The sequence below is a fragment of the Equus quagga genome, unplaced genomic scaffold, assembly GCF_021613505.1.
Source record: "Equus quagga isolate Etosha38 unplaced genomic scaffold, UCLA_HA_Equagga_1.0 80796_RagTag, whole genome shotgun sequence".
Classification (NCBI taxonomy): Eukaryota; Metazoa; Chordata; class Mammalia; order Perissodactyla; family Equidae; genus Equus; species Equus quagga.
The window spans coordinates 1-11597 of NW_025803298.1; the positions used below are offsets into that span (position 1 = coordinate 1).

At 56.5% G+C, this 11597-nt stretch overlaps 1 long non-coding RNA gene across 1 annotated transcript; it reads right to left on the reverse strand.

Annotated features, from left to right (window-relative positions):
• Positions 1 to 7408: 7408 nt before the first annotated feature.
• Positions 7409 to 11302, reverse strand: LOC124234488 (uncharacterized). The gene is made up of 3 exons (XR_006887327.1): positions 9671 to 11302; positions 8526 to 8678; positions 7409 to 7468 (listed from the first exon to the last, which is right to left on the reverse strand). It is a non-coding gene; the product is annotated as an uncharacterized LOC124234488 (long non-coding RNA).
• Between the last annotated feature and the right edge of the window lie 295 nt (positions 11303 to 11597).

An 11597-nucleotide genomic window follows, 5' to 3' on the forward strand; every position in this document is an offset into this window, starting at 1 on the left:
GAATCATCTTTATCGCCGCTGAGATTTTCCACTGTGGCTGCAGCCATCCCTGGACCCCGAGGGTCTGGAGCGCTTGGGGCTGAGGGGAGGGGCTGGCCCGCGGTGAGAAGCAGCTATTCCTCCGGGACGGTCAGCAGCATGTAATCCTGTGGATAGAAGCGGACGCACCCCATCCATCCGCGCTCACCAAACCGGCTCTCCCTGAGCTGCCTGGCCACACCTGAGAGGGTCCGTGTGTCCTGAGGACACACCTTCCCCGTGGCAAGAAGGAAGGGTGGGGGACCCACTGGACAAGGGAATAGAATGGAGGGAGGGGGGGCCTCGGGAATGTTTGTGAGGAAGGAACAGACCAGTCTTTAGGGCCCTCCCCCAAAGCCTGCGTATCAAGGGGCTGCTAATGTTTCTGCCGCATTGGGGTTCCTCCTGCTGGGGTTGCTCCCACCCACGATGCCCAAACCTCTGCCAGACCCAACTACACCCCTGGAATCCATCTGCTCCTGCACCTGTTTTCCCCACCAAAATGGGACCTCCTGGAGGGTTAGCGACTGGGTCTAACTCATCTCTGTCTCAGCATCACCCAGCACAGGGCCAGGCACAGAGCAGCCAGTGACATATACTGACTGAATGAATGAATGACAGTGAGTGAGGGAGTGATCAGGCCAGGCATGTAAGGATGTGCAGACTGTGCACTGCCCAACTCTAGGTGGTGTCATTCATGTAAACTACAGTATAGTGGTGCACCTGGAGTGGTGTAAGATGTAACTGGCACAGCAGTCAGGCACCTAGAAGTGAGTCAGTGAGTGAGCCGGCGAGCCCACCCACCCTTCCTCCCCTTGCCACCGTAGGTCTAGTTATGAGACACTGGGGGGGCTGGGCCCTGACTTTGCTCTTTTTGGCATTCAGAGCTATGGGGGCCCCTGCCCTCTCGGGCCCACCTCTCCAGGGTCTGTGGCATCATTTCTGGAGCAGCCCCAGCCCCTGTACCACCCACAGTGGCTCTCCCAGCCCTGACCTGCTGGGGTCACCCTGGGCTGAATCTAGGGGAGGCCTGAGGGTGGGGGTGGGGGAGGAGCACAGGCCAGACCTTCTGCACAGAAACTCCCGGTTCTTGGAAGCAGATTTCTAGTGTCTCCTGAATGTCAGGACTGGGAACTGGGAACTGGGAGTCCTGGGTCCAGGGCTGGGCGTAGGCTGAGGGTCCTGAAGTTCACACTTTGTGTCCGGGGTGGCGGGTCACATTCTGTCAAATGCTGGCGTGGGGCTGGTGGAACCAGCGTTCCTAACAGTCCCTTGTGTTGGTGAGGGGAACCCCCACTTCCAGCTCGGGGGGAGAACTGTCTTTACGTCCATTTTACAGACAGAGACAACAGGCTGAGAGAGGGGCAGTGGCTTGCCCGAGGTCACCCAGCCAGGAGCTTCTGTGTGATGCTCTCTCCCCGCCTCGCCCCTGAAGTCCCTTCTGAGCTGCTGCTTAGGAGTGGGGCTCTTTTGAAGGCAGGGCACGAAGAAATGAAGGGCCTCTCTCAGCTCCGCCCCTTCCCACCGACTCCCATCAGCCTCTTCTCAGGTCCACCCCACAGAGGGGAGGGAGAGCACCCAGGAGGCAGGGCGGCCCCAGGGGCAAATGCAGAGCTGGCAGACTCCCCCGGCAGCCCCTCTGCGAGTCTTCTCTGCTCTCTGGTCTCTGCTGCATCTTTCCTCCCTGGCTTTACCCAGCCTAGGGCTGGCCCTGGTTCCCACCCTCTGGCGGTTCACAGACAGCAGGCGCCGGAGGCAACAGCCCTGTTCTGGGGATCGGGACACCAGATTCTAGAGTGGGGGGTGGAAGTCAGATGAACCCCAGTTGGAATCCTGGCTCGGCTGCCCTGGGCAAGTTTCTCTGCCTCTCTGAGCCTTAGTTCTCTCTTGTGTAAAATGGGAGAAATAATAACATCCACTTCATGGGGCTAATTGTGAAGATCACCTGTGTAAGGCACCCACGCTCTGGGCGAGCCTTGGCTGTGGCGCCCTGAGGGATTCATGGAGCCCCTCGGAGCCTCAGTTTTCTCATTGTAAATGGGGCATCACGTCCAGGATGGCTGTGAGATAGGGGTGGTAAAGGGCTTGCCACGTGGAGGGCCTCCTCTGCCCGAGCCTCAGCCTCTGCCCTTTAGGGTGGGGACAGGGCACCTTGGGCCCCAAGGCCCTCCCAGCTCTGCCCTCCCACGTGTGTCTCAGGAAGCTCCTTTCTCAGCGCTTACCTCGGAGGGCTCCATTCGGGCCTGGTCGAAGGAGATGCCCTTGATGCTGGGCAGCGGGAGGCCTTGCTCTCTGAGCAGCTCTGCGAGAGGGGCAGGTCGGGGAGCTCAGTGCCCTGGTGGGCGGAGGCGTCTGTGGTGCAGGGCAGGGGCAGCGAGGGCCAGGCCAGCTGAGCCCCAGCTGCTTCACTGCCCAGATCAGGGAAGGGACCGGGGGTGCCCCCTCCCGCCTCCCCTTCCTGGGGGGGCGCTATCTCCATCCCGCATTGGGCAGCCCCACTCCAGACAGCCGGGTCTCTGAACAGCTGCTCTGCCCATTTACTAAGAACGTATCTGAAGGGAATTTCAGTAACCATGGACACATTCTCATGGAGATGCTCTTCCTGGCAGCATTTTAAGGAATGTTCGATTTGTTGAAGGCTTCTTAGGAATCTATTAATGAATTTTATTCTTCTTGTTGAATTGAGGGAAATGACTGAAAACGCTATGCGTTCCTCAAAATACTAAAATGGTGGCAGAAACAGAAAATGTCTCAGCAAAGGATTAGAAAGAAGTCAGCATAAACTGAAAATTACCCTTAAAACACTAGAAATTTGGTTATATTCATTAGAAAATATCCATTAAATATATCAAAGAAAAAATATTCATGAACATACTCATTTATCAAATATATGAAAAATAGTCCTTCAAGTAAGTTTTTGGTAAATTGGTAAATGTACTAAACTTGGAAAATTGGTAATTTTGCAAATTAGGTTTCAAAGAGTTAACCGTTTGACCAGTTGATTTTTGGCAAACTGAGTTTCTGAGATTCGACCTTGAGGCCTGGCCTGGGCCCTCCTGCTCCCTCCTCCGCACTGGCCGGCCCTCTCCCCACGCCCGTCATAGCTCTGGGCTCAGGGGGAGGTCTGCCACCCCTGCTGGTCTGATGCGTTGTCCCGCCCAGTGAGGTGGGGGCGGACGGAGAAGAGGGACAGGTGTCTCTGGTCCTGTCTGTCCTCTGATCTTCAGAGGCCTCCTCACCAGCCTGCCAGCTCCCAGCCTCGGCACCCCCTCGTCTCACTCCTCTCTCTGTGTTGAACCCAGATGACCCTGCGTGTGGCATAGGCTTTCGTCAGTCTCTCCCCTGCCAATTCTCTCACCCTCAGGCCGCTTCTTGCAGGCAGTCCTCCCGCATTTCCTCAGTGGCTTCGGCCCTGCTCTTTTTCTCCTTGTGGGGGAGCTTTGGACAGGACTCTAGTGTGAACAGCACCCCTGGTGCTGTGCATCCCACTGGCCTGTGTTCACACCCTGCAGGACCATATAGGCTTCCCGGGTCAGGCCTAGCCCCTGGGTCATCTCTTGACCCTCGCCATGGCTCTCTGTGGTCCAGGATCTAAGATGCACTTGTTGTGTGAGCTGCCCATGGGAGGCACTGGCATGGGTGGGGCCCTTTCTCCCTGGTTCTTTGCCCCCTGCCAGGTCACTTTGCATCCTTGCCCACCTGGCCTCTCAATCTGGCTGCCTTGCTGGACCTTCCATCACCACTGTCCCCCACTGCCAACTGGTCCCCCTTCTCGAACACAAATCTGCTCACTTCGTGCCCAGAACCTTCCCTGGTTTCCATGAGCCAAACCCTTCAGCCTGGCCAGCATTTGAATCCCAGCCTGCCCTTCTGGCCTCACTCTGCACTCCTAACGTGAGTCCTTGAGTTGGAGAACAGAGAAAAGCCCCTTTTGAGGAAGCAAGAAACCAGAGTTCTGGACTCAGCTCTGCCAGAGACTTGCTGTGTGACTCTGGGTAAGTCACTTAACTTCTCTGGGCCCATCGGAAAGACAAGGAGGCCGAGCCAGATGATTTCTCAGAGGTGAGTAAGGTCTGAGCTGTTTATCCTACATGTACTTCCTGAGTGTCTGCTGGGTGAAGGGAACATGAGGGAAAACAAAGAGAGAGGTACCCGTCCTCAGGTAGTTCACCTTCTGGTTGGGGACACAGGTGCTGACCCAGTAATCATGTGGGTGGGTGGGCGGTTGTCACTCAGCCCACCTCAGCGGAGGTGTGAGGCCAGGAGGCGGTGAGTTCTGGGGGAGAGGAACCTGTCCAGGCTCCTCACTCCCGTGGAGCTCACGTCGACGAACCTCCAGCTTTCTGGGACCACCTCCCCAAACCCCTGCACCCCCTTGTCTCAGGTCTGCTTCTGAGGGAGCCCAATTAGGGCGGTGGTGTCAGGAAAAGTTTGATTTGTCGCTGATGTCTAAAGATGGAGGCGGGGCCTCAAAACGTTCAGCGTCCTGCATCCCTCACAGAGGAAACATAGCTGCCCCGCTGGCGACATCGACTGAGCTGAGTGTGGCACCCACTGCAGGTGGGCGCGCTGGCCAGGCCCCCCCGGGCCGCTTCCTTTGGGCTGTGCCCTGCCCGGTCCTGCAAGCCTGGAGTTGCAGCGGTGTCTCCACCACTCCAGGGGCCCTTCCTGTCCTCACTTTCCACGCTGCTCCCCGCCTCCCCCCAGAAGCCCTGCGTGCCCACTGGCCCTGCCTCCGAGCTCCCATCACCACTAGCTCCCTGGGCGAAGGACAGGAGGGCCCCTGTGGCCCCTTCCCCACCCCCTCACACCTCAGACTTCAGCCTCCACCCTGCCTCCTCCTGCCTTGCCCGTGGGCCATCCCTAACCAACCCCGGGGGACAAGGCAGAAGCCAGCCGTCTGTGCAAAGCCCCGGACATGGACGATGCTGCTCCAAGCTGCACGGAAAGTGGCATGAGGAGAAACAGCTCACCGTTGTGATGGGGCAGAAACGTCCTCTTCAGAAGCTCCAAGACCAAGGCCTCCAGACGTTCTTCCTACAACAATGAAAGAGGAACAGGAAGGTCGCCCCAGCTGGGTTGGCAGATTCTGACCACGGGGATGGGGGGCTCCAGTGCATAGGTACCGACAGGAAGTCAGGAGTGTCCTGGGGACTCCACTTTTAAAGGGCAGTGGAGCTGGATGACCAGTTAGTGAGGGGCCTGGGGAAAGTTGAGGGGCCTGAGAAAGAGCCACCCTCACCCCGGGTCTCTGACTATCTTCATGTCTCTTCAGGGCAGCCCAGAGGGGAAATAGGTGGGCACGAGGAACCTGGGGCCAGAGCCTCACAGGACCAACTTTGGGTCAGTCCAGGGAGGAGCTTCCAATGCTGAGAGTTGCCTGCTAATGGGGCAGGAATCTTCTCATTGCCATAGCAAGCCTCCTGTCACTGAGGGTGTTCAAGAGGTCTTGATCGGGGCTGCTCCAACCCATTTGGACAGACTGGAGAAGGACTCCCTTTCTTCAGGACACTGTTGTCCCATCTGTTTGCAGACTGTCATAAACACGTTCACATCTGTATTGTCTGTGATGTGGGTGGCTTGTACAGTGCACAATCTGTCCAACCATACAGGATAGCCCTGGTCTGGATGATGGCCCTCTGATGATGTCACAGAAGGGATCCCTGACCAGCAAAGATGATCTTTAGGACCTCCCGACCCTAGGTGTCTGTGCCAGTAAGGCTGGAGCGAAGCCTGAGGTAACAAGGATGGTAATTTTGAAGTGTTTCCTGGTACATGTTCTCAACTGACCCTTTTGTTCTGTGGTTTTTCCATCTTGCAGCCTTCCCCCATTAGGGCTAAGGCACGAGGCTCACAGTCCTGTGGATGTGGAGGATTGTGGGATGTCCCAGGGTGGGGACAAAGGGCAGTTACTTTATGGGGCCTCCCTCAGTCAAGCAGGCACAGTGAAAGCTCTTCTGGGGTAGGAGTGAGATCAGCCCCTGGGGAAGAGACCTCGTGCTGGTCCGGTAACTCGTTCACAGGGAGCAGGGAGGGCCAGACCAGTCACACCGCAGCAGAGTCCCCGCACCGCCACACGTGGCGCAGGGGCCACAGGTGGCTCAGGACACCATGCTGGGAAGCTGAGGGGGGAGGAAACCCAGAGTGGGGACGCAGGGCCCTGCAGGGGGTGCACACTGGGCGCTCTCCCGGAAGAGGCCGACGAGGCCCTTTCCAGCCTGCAGAGGGGGAGGCGCCTTCCAAAGCCTGGCATCCTCCTGGACGTCTCTCACTGCTCTGCATGTCTAGGAGATCCTGCCAGCTCCACTTCCAGAACACATCCAATCCCCACGGCCACTCCCCCCGGGGCCACTCCCCCCTTGGCCGCCTGCCACCACCTGTCAAAGCCTCATGACCCTCTGCATCACTCTGCCAGCTGCCCAGTGGCTCCCTGCCCCCAATACCGCGCCTCTGGTCCTCTGCTCCTCTGCTCACAACCCGTCATCACTTCTGTCTCACTCGGAAAAGCCAGCCCCCTCTAGGAGGCCCTGCCTCGGCCCCTCTGCCCCAGACCCCGGCCCTGAACCTCCTGCGCTCCCCTGCCTTGGGGCCCTGGGTCCCCTCTTCCCCACACCCCACAGCTCCCTCCCGCCCCCTCCAGTCTTTGCTCAATTGCCCTGTTTCTCTGAGGCCTTCCTCGACCTTCCTTTATTAATATTTCCCCCTCCCACCCTCCCCATCCCCCAGCCCCTCCTCTGCTTTTTCCGTAGCCTTATCCCCTGCCTGCTTACTGTGTGATTTACCTTTCTGTGCTTATGTTTATTATCTGGCCTCGCCAAGCTAGACCGTGGGTTCCCTAATGGCAGAGACCTTTGTTTTGTTCACTGACACATCCCAGTACCTAAGACGAGGCTAAGTGTACAAAAGAATGACATGGATGTGTTTAAGTGCTGGGGGCTCCCGCTACCCCCCACGGGGGGCACGGGGCTCCAGGGCAGGATGAGATCCGTGATAGAAAGCGAGGGAGTCTTTCAACCCCTACAGCAATGACCCAGGGCCTGCTGGGGGTCCTTCAGGACCAGGGGGCGAGGCTAACGAAACAGACTCACCTGACCTGCAAGGCCAGCAGGGTGGGGACCCAGGGCGACCGTGCTGCTGCCAGAGAAAAGAGGTCACCCTTTCAGGTCGTGGCCACTGCTTGGGGGGTGCAGTGCTCAGGGGCTGCCAGTCTTCCCTCCCTCCTTCCCTCCCTCCTTCCCTCTCCCCCCTCCTTCCTGTAACCACTCCGTGCAGCTGACAGCAGGCATGGAAACCTGCGCCCCTGAACCACACTCTCTCCCCCCATCTTTCTCTCTGTGAGCCACCTTGTTTTGCTGAACATCCAAAACCAAGAAAATAATCACCTGTTTGGAGTGAACTGGAGTTCTAATTCCTGATTTTTTGAGGAAAACATGGCCTTTGAAAGTAGTTTCTATGAGGAATTAAAATTAGGTCAGAAGAGGAGAGGAATTGGCGTTCCAGCAGAGGGACTCCCTTCACCCCAGCCCCCTGAGTCCTTGTCCAGCGCAGTCCCCCCACTGGTTCTCTCCCCGCCCCAGCTGCTGGTCCACGGGTGCTCAGACCATGACAGTGTGCTGTTGCCACAGGAGAGGGCACGGTGGGTGCTGGAGCTCCTGGGGGCAGGGGAGGCCGGGGCTGGACACGAGGGAAGGGGGCGCAGCTTGGGGGCGGGAAGGCCTTCTGCATCGAGTCACTTGGCTGTGGAAGCCAGAGGACCCCTTGGTTTTGAGGGATTTGTCTATGGGCCTCCATATTTCACGCGGTCACCTTATAGACCAGAAACAGGACCTTCACCGGCAGCCAGAGATGACCGCCTTCTTGGCCGCAGACTCATGCCAACGAAGACCCCAGGATCCTGTTGTACACACTGGATGCTCTTGGACTCACCTAGTGTGGGGCGACCCTCCCGCCTCCTCAACTGAGGCCCCTTCAAGGGGGCCAATTTCAAGGTTCGTGGAATGGGAAATAGGAATCCCAAGGGGCTCCGGACAGAGAAGTTGAGACTTTGGGGGCCTGTATGTCCCCAGAATTCCTCCCAGGTCCAGCCAGATCACCTCTCTCGGGGAAGAGAGAACACACACCCCTGCAGCCCCTCGTGAGCTTTGTTTCTCTGACTTTTCTCCCGGGTTTGTGGACAAGGGCTTTCGATGCAGCCCAGTGCAGGGGGACGGCTGAAAGCCTTAACAGCCACCCTGCAGGGCCGCTGAGAGAGGGTCTCAGATGCAAAGCCCCCTAGTCGCTGAGGCCACCCTTGGGGAGGGCTGGGGCTGCACCTGGGGGAGTGGGTGTCCGAGTAGACAGTTTGAAGCCTGGCACGCCTCTTTGGGTGTGGACTGTATGGAGTGTTAGCGCGGCGTGGTGGGAGGGTTGCTGCTGCCCTGTGCAGCCCGCCCTCAGTCCGCCTGCCCTGGACGGACCTCGAGTGGACCCAGGACCCCTGGGAACAAAGGACTGCGAGCTTTACTCACCCAGGAAACGGAAACAGAGGAGGTGTTGCTGGGCCCCCGCAGCACCAATGAGCCCGGCTGGAGGGCCATGGCTGTGTGGCCATCCAGGCGGACAGTGGGAGGGTCAGGGGTGCTGACGGTCAGTCCCACGCTCCCTCTGGACTGGCCAGAAGTCTGCATAGGGTTAAAGTAGAAAAGGTGCAGGCAGGGACAGTAGAGGTGTTCCTTAGCCCTCAGCTTGGAGGATTGGGAACAAGACCACCTTAGGAGTCAGGCTGTCTGAGTTTCATTCTAGCTCTGCAGCAACTTGCTGTGTGACCTTGGGAAAGTCACTCACCCTCCCTTGGCTGCACTGAGGTGAGATGACATCCTCCTTCTCCTGGGCATGCATACCAGGTAAGAGCATAGATTTTGGAGCCACAGTTCCAGCTCTGCCACTTGCAAGCTGTGTGGCCTGAGACAAGTTTCCCAATCTCTCTGTGTCTCAATTTTCATCTTGTAAAATAGGGATGATAATCGTACCTACCCCATAAGGTTGTTATGGAGACTAAATGAGTTAATTTGCGTAAAGTGCTTAGAACAGAACGCGGCACCTAGTGACGCTGTACGCCTGTTAGCTGTTGTGGTTATGGTTATTATTGTTGTTCGTCCATCAGGGGCCATATTCTAAGAGCCTTTGCAGAGAGGCCATTGAGCATGCATTTCAGAGTCCGGGACCGTGTTCAGATCCTGGTTCGGCCACGTACTGAGCAGTGTGAGCCTGGGCCAGTGGATTCGGCCTGCGGAGCCTTGGCTTGCTCCTGTGTGAGAAGCGGGGAGCGCCCGGGATTGGATTGACCCAGGGGAGGGGCCTGGCACAGCAGCTGCTCGCTGTTATCTACCGTGTGCACATCCGTCTGCCTCGGCAGGCTCGGGGTCTCGTTGAGCCGTGGACAATAACGACAGCCAGTGCCGTGGTCGCCCGGGCGGGACCGTGGGCTGAGCGCCTTACTTGAATCGCCTCCTTCAACCTCACATCATGTGAAGCACGAGCAGGGATCTTTGGATCCAGCAGGAAACGCTGGCCGACTGAGCATGCACTGTGGCCCACCCCACCCTGCCCCACTCCCAGAGTCCCTCCCGAGATCCTGGCCAGGGTGCTGGGGGAGCAGCTGCAACACACCCACCTCCGGCCAGGGCTCCAGCTCTCTCAGTGACAGCAGCTGAATGAGGGCGGCCGCCTGGACAAAGGGCAAAGTGCGTGTTGGCCTTTAGAATCCTGCAGGTCCGTCCTGAGCAGGTCCAGGGGGGCGTCAATGGGTTCAACGAGATGTAACTGTCCCCAGCTGGAGACACCACCTGCACACCTGCCAGTCTCAGCGTGGGAGGACCATTCGCCAGGCTTCCCATCATGACCTCTCTGGAAAGTTCTTTTTCTTTGTTTCACTGATTTTCCCCCAACATTTTATTGTGAAAGCTTCCACACTTACAGCAAAGTTGAAAGACTTTTATAGAGAACATCTGTATACTTACCACCTAGATTCTTCTGTTAACCTTTTCCTATCCTTGCTTTATCACATTTCTATCCACCTGTCTGTGCTCCATTGATTTTTGAAAACTGAAAATCATTATAGAAAACAGTGCAAAAATATATAAAGCAAAAGTAAAAGTAAAAGTCCACCCCAACAGCTCTTCCCCTTTTTCCCTAAGTCCTATTCTCAGGGTAACCACCTTTGCCATTTTGGAGCATATCCTGACAGACTTTTTCTACACACATATAAACATGGATAGATGGGAACATTCTAAACACACGGTCCCGCACCTTGTTTGCTCCTCTCAACGTCAACACGCAGAGAACAACCCCATTCTTTTTAACAGCTGCATAGTATTGTGCGTTGTATGAACATAAGCTGACTTATTTTACCAATTCCTTATCGATGACACCTAGATTTTTATTTTTCACTCTATAACAAGTGAGGCTGCAAAGACGCCTTGCACGTATGTCCTTGCCCACTGCTGTAAGAATCTCTGCAGACGTAGAATTGCAGGGTTTACTTCCAGCTGTCTCAGAGCTGCCAACCTGTGTGGGATGGAGGGAAGGGCAGGGGGAGGCAGGAGACCTGGCTCCAGTCCTGATCCCGCCTGCTGGGGGACCTTGGGAAAGTCACTTTCCCTGTCTGGGCCTTGGTTTCCTCATGTGAAAAATGGAACAACTACATTAGATCTCCTCCAGATATGGATCTTAGGGTTTCACACTTCACCATTTACTGAGCACCATTGTGTGCCCTTCACAGAGTATACCATCCTTAGTCCCTGCCCTTGAAATGGGGGGATGGGGAACACGCAAAGTTAAATAAATAAACACACACAGTATACATACAGGTGTGTGTATGTGTATATATAACTTTACTCACACACATATGCACAGTGTGCTCAGTGTTCAGAAGGAAAAGAACAGAGAGAGAGGGAAGGCGGGGGTCGGGGGAGAGCTGTCTTTAGACATTTAGATGCGGTGGTCGAGGAGGGGCTCTCTCAGGAGGCGACATTTGCACTGAGACCAACAGAGGAGGGACAGCGTTTCAGGCAGAGAGACCTGCATGTGCAAAGGCCCTGTGGTGGGGACCAGCCCCGCCTGTGAGGCTGGAGTGTAGTGGGTGAGGACATGCGGCTGGAGAGGCGGCCAGGGGCCAGATCACACAGGGCCCTGGGAGCTGCAGAGGAGACTGGACTTTGTTCCGAGTGCAGTGAGGAGCTGCTGGGGGCTTCTGAGCAGTGATGGGTCTGGGTCCCTCCCTCATCTGATCCCCTCATCTGCCCTGGAAGTTGTTCTTCCTGCAGACCTCTGTGTGTGTTTCCTTGTCACCAGTCAGGCCACCTCCTCAGAGATGTCTGCACTGACTGCAGCGTCCAGGGTAGCCCTCTCATCTCTGCCAGCCACTTACTGATCCATTGCTCTGCTTATTATAAGATGAATTACCTTATTTATCTGACTGTTTTCTTGTTCAGTTTCTATTCCCCCACTAGACTCTGAGCTCTGCAAGGGCAGGGACCCTGTGTGCACAGGGCCTGGCACACAGTGGGCCTTCAGTAAATACTTGCAGCATAAATGAATGC